The sequence below is a fragment of the Notolepis coatsorum genome (genome assembly GCF_963971535.1).
Source record: "Notolepis coatsorum genome assembly, chromosome: 12".
In the NCBI taxonomy this organism is placed as follows: Eukaryota; Metazoa; Chordata; class Actinopteri; order Aulopiformes; family Paralepididae; genus Notolepis; species Notolepis coatsorum.
In genome coordinates, this window is record NC_140176.1 from 85,564,632 (window position 1) to 85,578,550 (window position 13,919).

At 42.4% G+C, this 13,919-nt stretch overlaps 1 pseudogene across 1 annotated transcript in view; it reads right to left on the reverse strand.

Annotated features, from left to right (window-relative positions):
• Positions 1 to 13,919, reverse strand: part of LOC311237950 (laminin subunit alpha-1-like) — an 81,701-nt pseudogene that overhangs the window by 20,797 nt on the left and 46,985 nt on the right. The window contains exons 38-45 of the transcript XR_014621093.1: positions 13,475 to 13,657; positions 9,072 to 9,226; positions 8,326 to 8,469; positions 5,223 to 5,356; positions 3,767 to 3,920; positions 3,137 to 3,261; positions 2,745 to 2,895; positions 24 to 168 (exon numbers count right to left, since the gene is read on the reverse strand). The product of XR_014621093.1 is annotated as a laminin subunit alpha-1-like (transcript). The remainder of the gene's footprint in view (positions 1 to 23; positions 169 to 2,744; positions 2,896 to 3,136; positions 3,262 to 3,766; positions 3,921 to 5,222; positions 5,357 to 8,325; positions 8,470 to 9,071; positions 9,227 to 13,474; positions 13,658 to 13,919) is intronic.

Sequence of the window (13,919 nt, forward strand, 5' to 3'; positions counted from 1 at the left end):
AATGGTAGATAATAAATAAGTACCTTTGCGTTTATTCCTCTGCAGTGTAATCTTGTACCAGATTCCAGTATTATAGGCTCTGGTGGAGGTCATGCTCAGGGCTCCTGATCCCAGGTCAAAGGTCAAACGGACACGCCCTTCCACCAGCTCCAAAGACAGGAAGTCCCTCTGTGTAACAACAGGAAGTAGATGAGAAACTCTGTCTAAAACAGTTCCAGTGTTTTTTTTTCATCCTTTATTTAACCAGGATAATAACATTGAGAATTACATCTCTTTTTCAAGTGGGGCAAATGCAAAGTCAATGGGGTCAAGCTCCTGTCTGTATAAGCTGACGTGAGCTCACTAAAATCTACTTTGTGTTGCACCGTATAAATAAAAAAAAAAACAATAATAATCCCTTAAATGTATTGGAAGGGTACATTGTGTGTGTGTGTGTATGTGTATGTAATCAGAATCAGAAATGTCTTTATTGCAAGTAAGCTTGCACATACAAGGAATTTGTCTTGGTCGTTTGGTGCATCAACATTAACTCTTTCAGTGCCACTCACAAGATTTCTCGTGTTTTTTTATAGGTGGTTACTAGCCACTCACGAGATTTCTCGGATTTTTTTTTTTTTTTTTTTTTTGCGATCTGAAAAATTATTGCATCACCCGAGCCTACCCGAGTATTGCCGAGCTGCGCCGGTGATCACTGTGGAAAAAAGCGGCCCCTGTCGTCTCCCAGATGACATAAGTGATTTTGGAATGGACTCAATGAAAATGAATGGGGAAAAAAATCCGGTACTCCACATTTTCCAGTTCACTGATCCAGCCGGGGTTATTAGAGTTCATTCTGGAGCCTCAGATCCCCGCGGATCATGGAGATCCACTGTGTCGCGTTGGATCCATACACGTATCGATTTTTTCGAATGGTGATCAGGTCGGGGGTCAAGGACTACAGCCCCCTCAGCATCGACGGGGCACCGGTTGAGAGAGTCAACAGCTTTAAGTACCTCGGAGCCTACATATCCGAGGACTTGACATGGACCACACACATTGACAGTGTTGTGAAGAAGGCACGACAACGCCTCTACTTCCTCAGGCGCCTAAGGAAGTTCCAAGTCAGCCAGAAGATCCTTAAGAACTTCTACTCATGTACAATAGAGAGCATCTTGACCGGCAACATCACCTCCTGGTTTGGGAATAGCACTGCACAAGACCGAAGCAGACTACAAAGAGTGACACGTTCAGCCGAACGCACAATTGGAGGGGGGCTCCCCACCCTCCAGAACATTTACAACAAGCGTTGCACGGGCAAGGCTAAGAGAATCATTAAAGACTCCAGTCACCCGAACAACTGCCTCTTTGAACTGCTGCGGTCAGGCAAGCGATACCGGAGTCTCAAGGCGAGCACAGAAAGACTCAGAAGAAGCTTCTATCCCCAGGCCATCAGGCTGCTAAACGAACAATGAATGAACACTACACAATAACAACCACCAAACGCACATAGCACACACATCCACACGCACACACTCACTTTAAACAAACACACTGTAGCACCCACTCCACACACTTTATAGCACACACCCACTTTAAACAAACACACTGTAGCACCCACTCCCCACACTTTATATTTATGGATGAAGGATTGCACTACAACCCGTACACCTTACTGTAAATTGTACCTAAAATTGTACCTCATCCCATTTCTGCTTTGCACTAGATAGTACTGTACATTAGTACACTGCATAGTATTGTGTATTGTATATTATATGGTAACTCAGAACATTGTACATATGTCTATACCGAACACTGTGACCTCATTTTTCTTCTTCTAAATTCATGCTATATTATGTTATTATGTTATTTGATACTATCTTGTCTAGCACAGTCTCTGGAGCGTAACAGTAAGAAGCATTTTGTATGAAAGTATTCTGTACTTCTGTATGACAACTATTAAAGAACTTGAACTTGAACTTGAATTGGAATATACCAGTTGGATACCATCTGATGTCAGGTAAGGACTCTATGTTATCAGTGGTAGGATAATCAGAGTAAGTTTGATGAAGTTATAAGCTGTTTTGTGAAATGTCTTCTTTCGGTTTCAATGTAAAACTCCGAGAGGAAATCAACGAGGCCATTATCCGCGCGCGGCCGTAATGTGCGTGCGTGCACGTATAATATTGATCATCTAGCGTTTATTTGAAAACGATTCATAAAAAGGCTGACGAATATCAACGTTGTGGAATATTCCACTAAAAGACGATTTTCATAGAATGCTCCAGAATGAGCTGTTTTTTATATCAAAACGGGGGCTTTTCTAACTGCTCTGAAACGGCAACGACGCGATAAAAAAACAATCTGCCTTCACAGCACTGTCTGGAAAATAGTCTTTGATAATGCGATGGGCAGATTAGACACATAGCCATAATTTAAAACATAGATTAGGCGATATTAACGTTAACATTGGCGCGGATGGTGGCATTCAAGCGGTAAAATGGAAAACCAGGCGTGGCACTGAAAGAGTTAACAGACAATTTAAAGTAGAATAAAATAAAATGGAATATATAAACTAAATTTGAATAAAAATACAATATAATATAATATAGGACAGGGCTGTACAATTGTGCAGGATTGTAGTAGGGTATATATACTAAATTAGAATAAAGATACACAAATGCAATTGTGCACTATTGTGCAAAGAAATAGGTAGTCCAGGAAGGGCTGCGTGTGTGTCTGTATGTGTGTATATGTGCGTGTCTCACCGTGCCGTTAGAAGCCAGGTACAGCAGTAGTCCAGTAGGCGACAGTGTTTTAAACAGCAGCACTACAGAGGTGGTGGTCGACCTCAGAGACTTCTCTACTACTGAGTAACCACTGCCGTCAAAGTGAAACGATGTCTCCTCAGACTGAGGACTGAGAGAGAGAGAGAGAGAGAGAGAGAGAGAGAGAGAGAGAGAGAGAGAGAGAGAGAGAGAGAGAGAGAGAGAGAGAGAGAGAGAGAGAGGAAGGGGAGACAAAGGTAGAGAAAGATAGAGACAGAGAGAGAAAGGGCAAGAGATTTTGATGATTTAAAACAAACAGGCAGCATCCACATACAGCATCCACTCTCTGTATAAAATATCTATATATATTGTTTTTTTTATATATATATTACCTGGTAAAGCAGCCTCTACATGTCCCCTCTCTCTCTCTGTAGTTCCACAGTCCAATGTCCTTCTCGTTGAGCGACGCTTCGCCCATACAGCCCTGAAAACTGCTCTGACCCAGCGCTAAGGGCTTCTATAAACACACACAAACACAAACACACACACACACACACACACACACACACACACACACACACACACACACACACACACACACACACACACACACACTATGAAATCGTACACAAACAATCTTACAAAACAATATTGATATGGGTTGTTTTCTGGGATCAAGTCAAACACATTATGGAAAGAGCTGGGTCTTCTGTGTTCCGCCCATAAATATTTACCAGTGTAACTGGTAACTGGAAATGAATTGATATGTCCAGTTAAAATGATAAACCTGCCATCTGGGTCAATTGTGGACGAGTGAAAACTAAACAGGTACAGTCTTGGCTCTGGTCTACACTCCCAGACCCCACCCAAATCACGCCCCCACCAGTGTGTGTGTGTGTGTGTGTGTGTGTGTGTGTGTGTGTGTGTGTGTGTGTGTGTAGGTGTGTGTGTGTGCGTGTGTGCGTGTGTGTGTGTGTGTGTGTGTGTGTGTGTGTGTGTGTGTGTGTGTGTGTGTGTAGTACCTTGGTCTTGGCTCCCAGGCCTCCTACATAGATAACAGTGTTGCTGTCAACATCCATCACGGTAGCCGACCCTGGCGAGGATCCGGTTACCGGGGGCAACGGACCAGAGGCTGAGTCCAGCTGATGGACAGACAGAGAGCTGTGGACTCCGAACCTACAGGCAGGATATATATTAGTACATTATAAACCTACAGACAAGATATACTGTGAGGATTGGTCCATTCCCGCCACACGCTTCAAGGTACTGTGAGGAGGATTGGCTCATTGCCGCCACACGCTTCTAGGTCAATTACCAATTGCCGTCACGCACATGTCGTTTGTTTGTAATCAGCGCTCCAGAGCCCTTCATATACTCGGGGCTTTCTGTCAATCGTTGTCGGGTCGTTTTGGATTACCACTGCTACTGCCTGTTCCCCCCCCCCCGTTGTTGTGCCTCGTCTGTTTTTCTTCAGGACGTCTATGGAAGTCGCCGCTGTTGTGTATCTCTATCATCTGTTGGAGCTGTGCCTCGTTGCCCGCTTTGCGCTTTGGTGAGTTTTTGGAACGAACCTTTTGGATTCTCTGTTTTCTGTGTGTTTGGATAACACTGAAGATTTGCCGTTTTTGTTTTGTACTGGACTCAGCTAAACTTGTGTGTTGGTAACACTGAAGATTAGGTCACGTGGGATTGTACTGGGCTCAGCTAAACTTGTGTGTTGGTAACACTGAAGATTAAGTCACGTGTGATTATACTGGACTCAGCTAAGGAGGACTGGACTGCCTCTGTATTCCGTTGGCTTGTTTATTGACCACTCTCTCTCTCTCTCCGTTCCTCCCCGAGTTGGATCCTGGAGTAGCTGCAGAGCCGCAGAGGCAGTGGCGCTACGCCGCTTCACCATCTCAATACCGGGACGATCTGCAGAGCCGCAGACAACTCTGCCAAGAACATTCTCCCCTTTGTTGTTCTTATTGTTATTTCGCTCATTCCTGTTTCAGAAATAAATACGCCCTAGTCTTTGGCTAACTCTGAACTACCTGTCTGTGCCGTGCTGTTGGGGTCGGTTTCAAACCATAACATATACGTTATATTAAACCTAGTGTCAGGATATATGTTATATTATAATAAACCTAGAGTCGGTATATGTTATTATATTATAAACCTACAGACAGGATATATATTATTACATTATAAACCTATAACCTAAAAGATATACGTTATATTATAAACCTAGTGTCAGGATATCCGTTTTATTATCAACCTAGAGTCAGGATATATGTTATTATATATATATATATTATAAAACCTCTATTCTATCACAACCTCTGTTCAATCTTTTGCATATTATTTTGTATATCTATTCTCTATCTATTCAAAATCCATTATCCATTATACCTGTGTGTGTTTGTGTGTGTGTGTGTGTGTGTGTGTGTGTGTGTGTGTGTGTGTGTGTGTGTGTGTGTGTGTGTGTGTGTGTACCTTGTAGCATTGATCCTGGTCCATCTGTTGTTAGTGATGTCTAGATGAGGGTACTCCAGCCTGCCCCTGCCTGACCCAGCATCCCACAGCAGAGAGACCTTCCCACGACGCATCTCCAGAGCCAGGAAGTCCACCTGGAGAGAGAGACAGAACCACTGGTCTAGATCCAAAGGCTCGGAAGGACTAGTGTCTATATCTCATCATCCAGAAGGACTAGTGTCTATATCCCATCATCTAGAACAGCGGTTCTCAAACTACGGGTCGCGACCCAAAGAGGAGTCGTGGGGAGGTGACAGTGGGGTCGCGCATTGGCAAAAATAAAATAAAAAATAAAAGTGTATTGATAACACAGTGCTGTAATAAAATGTTCTAATAAATATGCATGATCAAGTTCAACAACGTGTGCTTTTATTTTGATATTCCTTACTTCCATGTTGAAATTACACAATACATTAAGTGTGGGATCACCAAAGGGCGGCTACGTGGCGTAGTGGGCAAGGCACTCGCCATGAAATGCTGGAGACGCTGGGCTCGTCAGTTCGAGCCCAGCGCTCCACATTTGCTTTCAGTTTAGCTGGTCGTCCGTACTAATACACATTGGCCGTATTAGGGGGTGGGAAACTGATGGGTGGGGATCAGGCGTTGTGGACAGCGACTCCTACAGGTCGGTTGGTGCGCCTGCGCAGTAGAATCAGGAAGTGTCGGGGGCAGCGTGAGCCTCCCACGCGTAACTCCTCGCCACTGAGAGATCGAGCTGCGCAGGTGAAAAGATGCGACTGCTGTTACCTCAAGTACCGGAGGGGACTTGTGCTATTTATGACTTAGTCCACATTGCAGCCGGCTTGTGGGAGGCAAGAAACAGCGTCCGTGACAGGGGAGGGTTGAATTGGATGATACGAAATTGGGATGGGAGAAAATATAGAAAATGGGAGAAAAAGTGGATAAAAAAAAAAAAGTGTGGGATCGCCAAAAAAGATCCTGGTATAAAAAAAGTTGTGGTGTAAAAAAGTTTCTATATCCCATCATCTAGAATGACTAGTGTCTATATCCCATCATATAGAAGGACTAGTGTCTATATCCCATCATCTAGAATGACTAGTGTCTATATCCCATCATATAGAATGACTAGTGTCTATAGTATATCCCATCAACTAGTGTCTATATCCCATCAACTAGTGTCTATATCCCATCATCTAGAACAGCGGTCAGGAACCTATGGCTCGCGAGCCATATATGGCTCTTCTGGTGACGGCATATGGCTCCCAGACAATTTTGAGTAAAAAAATTAAATAAATTTAATTTATTTTAAAATACTTGTGATATTTCTTAATAATACTGTGTCATTTCTGTCCGAGCCCAGCGCTCCACATTGCTTTCAGTTTAGCTGGTCGTTCATACTAATACACATTGGCCGTATTAGGGGGTGGGAAACTGATGGGTGGGGATCGGGCGTTGTGGACAGCGACTCCTACAGGTCGGTTGGTGCGTCTGCGCAGGAGAATCAGGAAGTGTCGGGGGCAGCGTGAGCCTCCCACGCGTTACTCCTCGCCACTGAGAGATCGAGCTGCGCAGGTGAAAAGATGCGACTGCTGTTACCTCAAGTACCGGAGGGGACTTGTGCTATGTATGACTTAGTCCACATTGCAGCCGGCTTGTGGGAGGCAAGAAACAGCGTTCGTGACAGGGGAAGGTTGAATTGGATGATACGAAATTGGGATGGGAGAAAAATATAGAAAATGGGAGAAAAAGTGGATAAAAAAATAATAATACTGTGTCGTTTGAAAATAAACAGAAATTAGTTTTGAAGATACATTTCACAGGTCGGGTCAGAACCAATGGCTCGCGAGCATGTCCGGGTCGCGTGTAGCTTTATGCCAAGCAAGCAGTGCAAAAATTTACCGTAGTGGCATGCAGTAATGCGCCTTTCATTTTCCGCCGCCCAGCGCCCAGGTCGCGCGGAAATAGGCTGTCTATTGCCATTCTCTTTGACAAACTCTAACCTTAACCAGCTCCTTAACAACGCCTAAACTTAACCGTTCTAACCTTAACCAACTCCGAAACAATGCCTAACCTTAACCTTAACCTTAACCATGCCTAACCTTAACCATAGAAATTATATTGCCATTCTCTTTGACAAACTCTAACCTTAACCAGCTCCTTAACAGCGCCTAAACTTAACCGTTCTAACCTTAACCAACTCCGAAACAATGCCTAACCTTAACCTTAACCTTAACCATGCCTAACCTTAACCGGCGAAAGAATACACGTTAAAAAAAAATCACGTTAAAAAATATTTTCGATGGGATTCGAACTCGCCAGCAAACAAGCCATAGGATCCACAGCCATGTGTCCTTGCCAATTGAGCTATTGCTAGATACTGAATAAGGGGCGGTGACTTATATATATTGAGCTCCGCTCGTGTCGGATCTCATGCGCATGCGCGGGCACCTCGCGCGAGCACGCCGGCGCACGCACGCACCTGAGCGAGCACGCCGCCGCCGGTGCACGCACGGTAGCATTTGTCTGAAAAGAAGGGCGCTTTACCGCACTAGCGTGCGGTGACGAATGCGGAAGCATTTTTGCACTGCTTGCTTGGCATTAACGTACAGGCGTCCGGGTCTTCAACCTGAAGACCAGCTGATTCTTAAAACGTGGCACGAGCTTCCTGTGACATACCACACAATGCAGCATGCGAGTATTGCCGTATTGACCATGTTTGGCTCTACATATGCATGTGGGCAGTCATTCTCGCATATGAGGAACATTAAGACCAACCTACGCTCACGTTTAACTGATGGAAGCCTCAACGCCTGCATGAAGCTCAACCTCACCACGTATGAACCAGACTACAAGGCCATCAGCAAAACCATGCAGCACCAGAAGTCGCATTAAAAGTAAGACATATTTAATTTATTATACGTTAAAAATACTATATGGCTCTCAATGAAATATATTTAGAAATATTTGGCTTTTATGGCTCTCCCAGTCAAAAAGGTTCCTGACCCCTGATCTAGAAGGACTAGTGTCTATATCCCATCATATAGGGACTAGTGTCTATATGCTAGCCATGTAGAACAGCCAGTTATTAGTATGTGTGTCTTACCGTGCTAGTGCTAGCCATGTAGAACAGCAGGTTATCAGGTGAAGTGGTCTTCAAGGTGAGAGACAGAGTGTTGAAGTTACTGGATACGATGTCTGGTCTATAGGATCTGACACAGTCTCTGTCTGCCTGGACTGCTACCTTTATCTATAGAGAGAGAGAGAGAGAGAGAGAGAGAGAGAGAGAGAGAGAGAGAGAGAGAGAGAGAGAGAGAGAGAGAGAGACACACACACACCACACACACACAGAGACACACAAATAGAGAGATAGAGAGGGAGACACACACAGAGAGAGACACAGAGATATAGAGATAAATAGATAGTGATAGATGGATAGTGATAAATGGATATAGTGATATACTATAGATAGATAGATATTCCCTTATTCACCTCTCTCGCTCTCTCTTCCTTTAAGCTTACTAGACTTAGAACTAACTATCTTTTGACTATTGTTTCTTTTTTTTTGGTATGGATCCATGTGTAATAAACTATCATATTGAACTTTAGAAATATTATAAAAAATTAATACATTGGGGATATAAAAGAATATTCATCGTTACACTGACATTGAAGTGAGAAGTGAAGAGTCTGTGTGAATGAGTGAGTGTGTGTGTGTGTGTGTGTGTGTGTGTAGGTGTGTGTGTGTGTGTGTGTGTGAGTGTGAGTGTGAGTGTGAGTGTGAGTGTGAGTGTGAGTGTGTGTGTGTGTGTGTGTGTGTGTGTGTGTGTGTGTGTGTGTGTGAGTGTGTACCGAAGCAGCCTGTCTCCTGGCCTGATTGATGAGTTCTCTGATGTCAGAGAGGTTTCGTCCCAGCGTTTCTCCCAGCAAGCTTAGAGGCTTCATCCTCTCCATCAGACGCTTCGACCGAAGCTCCGCCTCCTCCAGCTTACCCTGCGCCTCGTTGGCTGAGAGGAAACAGGAAATAGGAAATAGAGAGAAAGGGGTTATAGTTGATTTAAAAACTAAAGATGTTTCTCCATCATAACTATTGATGCTTCTGAATTCTGAATGTACTACATATATAAACTATATACATCATACTACATATATAAAGTATATATTACAGCATACTACATATAAATGATAGACATTAGGGGTGTAACGGTACACAAAAACCACGGTACGGTACGTACCTCGGTTTTGAAGTCAAGGTTCGGTACGGGTTTTCGGTACAGTGGGGGAAAGTTTGGCTTTCCATGTTCCACTCAGAGGTGATGTAGTGTGCAGTAACTAATTGTACTTGTAGGGCTGTCAACGGATATTCTATATTGAAATTAATAATCAACTTGTAATTTATTTGTTAAAATAATGATAATTATATAATATTGTGAAGAAAACAGCCCCCGGTGGGCGGTCGTTAGTGGTTAACATACCGTTGTATTCGTTCGGTACACTACACAGCCGTTTGGTACGGTACGGTACACACTGAAACGGTTCGGTTCGGTACGGATATGTGTACCTTTACACCCCTAATAGACATCATACTACATATATAAAGTATATACAGCATACTACATATATAAAGTATATACATCATACTACATCATTTATATAAATTATATACACCATACTATATATAAAGTATATACACATCATACTACATATATAAATGATATACATCATACAATATATATAAGGTATATACACCATACTACATATATAAGGTATGTACATCATACTACATATATAAATGATATACATCATACTACATATAAAGTATATACATCATACTACATATATAAAGTATACATATCCAGTGTTGGGACTAACGCGTTACAAAGTAACGCGTTACAGAAACGAAGTTACTTTTTGCCGCAACTAGTACTCTAACGCATTACTTTTGAAATTCAGTAACGCTACTTACGTTACTGAATGGTTCGTCACTGCGTTATTTGCGTTATATACGGCGTAGATTGATAGCGAGCGGTAGTGATTATTATTATTATTATTATTATCCTCATCCCCACCCGCGTAGAATGATACGAGGCGAGTCTGGCCACTGGCCAATCAGAAGTGCGCAAGAAATGCGGCTACGGAAAGAAATAGACCCTCTCTATTGTAAACAAAACAAACGCTCGCTATGAATCTACATACAAAGAATGCAGTAACAAACTAACAAACCATTTAGCAACTACTTGGAGAGATAATTAATATACAACATGGAAACGAGATAAAGAACATGTTTGAGGCGCTGCTGGAGTCAACTGGACTAACGTAACGTTACTACATCTCAACCACCGCAGACTTTGGTGAGTGAAACTCAAGTTGATCAACGGATTTTGACTGTACGAAATCTGCCAGGGAATCTCATATAATACTAACCAAACAATATAAATATAGTCCTTTCATGCACAATTGATATCCTAACTATTCTAACGTTGCAATGCTTTGATTGATATCTTAAACAACGTTGCAACTTGCAAGATGGTGAATGAATGAATGAATGAAAACTTTATTTAACAGATTGCAGAATGGGTACAATACAGTACGGCTCAATACATACAATTGTTAAGGGGATGCAGACCAGAGAAAGACGTTTGTCTTGTTTCCATCAGGGTCCCCCATTTTCAATTCATATAGACATTTATGACATACACAACATACATGACATTTATGGCATAGGGACATATAGGTATTTAGTACTGATACATTTGTGACATAAACAGTATTCAAATATACAGTACTGTTACCGCTAGCTTTGGGTAGGGCGTTCCACATTGTTGTGGCATAATTGCGAAACGTGTTTAGTCCCTTGTTTGAGCCGAATCTGGGTTTTACATGATTTGTTGAGCTTCCTCTGGTGTAGTGGTTGTGGTATTCACTGACCTTTGGGAAGTATTTTGACATGTACATGGGTACCCCGGTCGTATAGTGTATCTTGTAGACCAGGCCCATTGCAAGTTGCTGTACTCTGTCGTCTACTCTAAGCCATCCTAGGTTGTCAAAGTGGGCAGGGGTGAGGTGGGTTCTGGGGTTCAGGGCCCTGTTTCATGTACGTGGTTCAACTAAGTCGATCAAGATGTCCATTATCCAGCTTCAGTTAACCCGATGTTCGAAGCCGGGATTTTCCTGTTTCACAAAGGTGGATTCAGTCTCGTTAACTCAAGCCAGACTTGCGAGTCAGGCTAAATGCGCGCAGCCGTTTTAGGTGAAAAGCCAGCACGTATCGATGGCAGAGACCCTGATTCTCAACGGCATTGATTGATTAATTGATTTAAGACTTTATTGACAGATTGCAATACGGATCAAACGCCTCGCCGACAAGTTAAATGCGTTATCTATAGGCTAATTCTAAGTCCCTCATTACCTCAATCAATCAGATTATATTTCTTTAAACTTGCCTGCTGGATTGAATAATCAAATGAGATCTTGCTAGCGAAAATGATTAGTTAACTGTTATACAGAATTACGATACGGCCCTCTTGCCCATTGATTGATGTATAGTCAATCTTTAACTTATCTCTAATGTGGTCTAACGGGTTGTTCTTTTGACTTTCACACGGACGACCGGGGTTCAAGACCCTAGTTGTCTCCTTTTTTTTGCAATATAGGAATAATTCAATTTGGTGCACGTTGAGAGCTATATAAAGAATGACATCCTCAATGCATGTAGATTTATAATATTTTAACTTAAAACCAGGCTACTTTGGCGTATAATCATTAATATTATATTCAAAAAAATCATATTGGAAACACCGGGATTTGAACCCGGGTCGCAAAGTTGGCAGGCTTGAGCACTACCACTGGGCCACTGTGCCAGATGGGATAAATTCATTGTTTATACATTAATGAACGAGAGACCCGTGTTTAGAATATTCCTTATTTTGAATGAAGTTTTATTTCTTTATCCTCATTCATTCATGTGACGTCAACGGCTCATTCAATTTCTCAAATCCGTCAAACAGCGCATCTCATCAGACATCTTAATCCCAGTTACAATTAAAATAACCACATTTTTGTGTACATCGCACGAGCGAGCGCCACCGTCGCCACGGTATATATAACGTGCATTATTTAGGACAAAGTGAATTTAATATCAGCATTTTGGGTCTATTTTACATTTCAAAAGCCCCCTCTGGAAGAATGGAGCACAAAAACGTAATTCAGAATGGTATAATGCAGATCGTAGACTGTGGGAATAGTTTCAGGAAACGAGCTGTCACTTCTTTGCGGGGGCGTGGCTCTGCGTGATCGGGCTAACTTGAACTTGAACTCTGCTTTCGAGCAGGCTCAAACTTTTGGATCTGTTGGCATGGTGATCTGGAAAATCCACGTTCATGAAACCGGAAAGTCCGGCTAACCCAGTTATCCAGCTAAAGTTATCCGGCTAACTCAGTTATCCAGGTACATGAAACGGGGCCCAGGTCAAGTAGTAGTCTGACCAGTTTGTTTTGTGATGTTTGTAATTTTGTTTTAAGCGCCTTTGAGGTGCTTTGGTACCATGAGGTGCAAGCATAGTCGTAGTACCCTTGAATTATAATGGTTATAATGAAACGCTCCGGCGACATCAAGGCTGTTCCTTCAACCGGCGCACTTCTTATTATATGACTCGGGACAACATTTGTTTGTGTCAGATTTGTGTTTGTATCTAGACCACATTGCTTAGCAGAGTTCGGTGATGTGAATGGAAACTGTCAAGTTGATCAACCGATTTTGAGTACTATAGGGCATGGGACTCGGGAGCAATCTTTTTTTTTTAATCTTTTTTTTAAATAACTAAATAGTTACTTTTCACAGTAACTCATTACTTTTGGGTGTAAGTAACTAGTACAGTAACGAAGTTACTTTGAAATGAAGTAACTAGTAAAGTAACTGAGTTACTATTTTTCAGTAACTAGCACAACACTGTACATATCATACTATTATGTATAAAGTCTGTACCTCGTGTGTGTGTGTGTGTAGGCCTACATACCAAAAACTAAACAAAAAAACACTAACCTTCTTACTGTCCTATACTACCATGCACTACTCCTACTATACTAATATGTCTTATGTCTATGTACTCAATACTGCAGCACCCAAGTTTCAGCACTGTTTGATCATTGTTACTCAGCTGAAAGAGTTGTACCCTTCCTGCTGACTTGTCGTACAGAACTTGTAAGTCACTTTGGATAAAAGCGGTCAGCTAAATTACAAAATGTAAATGTAAATACCAGTGCTCTGTGAGTCGGTCACCATGGTGTTGGTGGATGTGACCGTGACGTTGGCCTGTTCCACCACAGAAGAAGAGCGCTCCAGCTGCACTCTCAGCTGGTCCAGACGCTGCAGCGCCACCTCGACGTTAGACTGAGCTACTGCAGTCTGCTGTTTAGTCAGCTGGAAGAGTTCACTAGTTCCTGAAACACAATAGAGTGCCATCTATCAAAACAAACCTTAAAATAACTTCACTGGCCTTGGTACAAATATAAAACCAGTCTTAAAGGGGAACTCCACTTTTTTTGGAAATTAGCTTATTTAACATCTTCCCTGGAGTTAGACAAGAAGATGCATACCTTTTTTGTCTCTGTGCGTGCATTTTAGCTTTGGGAATAGACGCTCCGTTAGCATAGCTTAGCTTCATCACTGGAAGTGAGGCAGGACAGTAGCCTTACAGTGCCT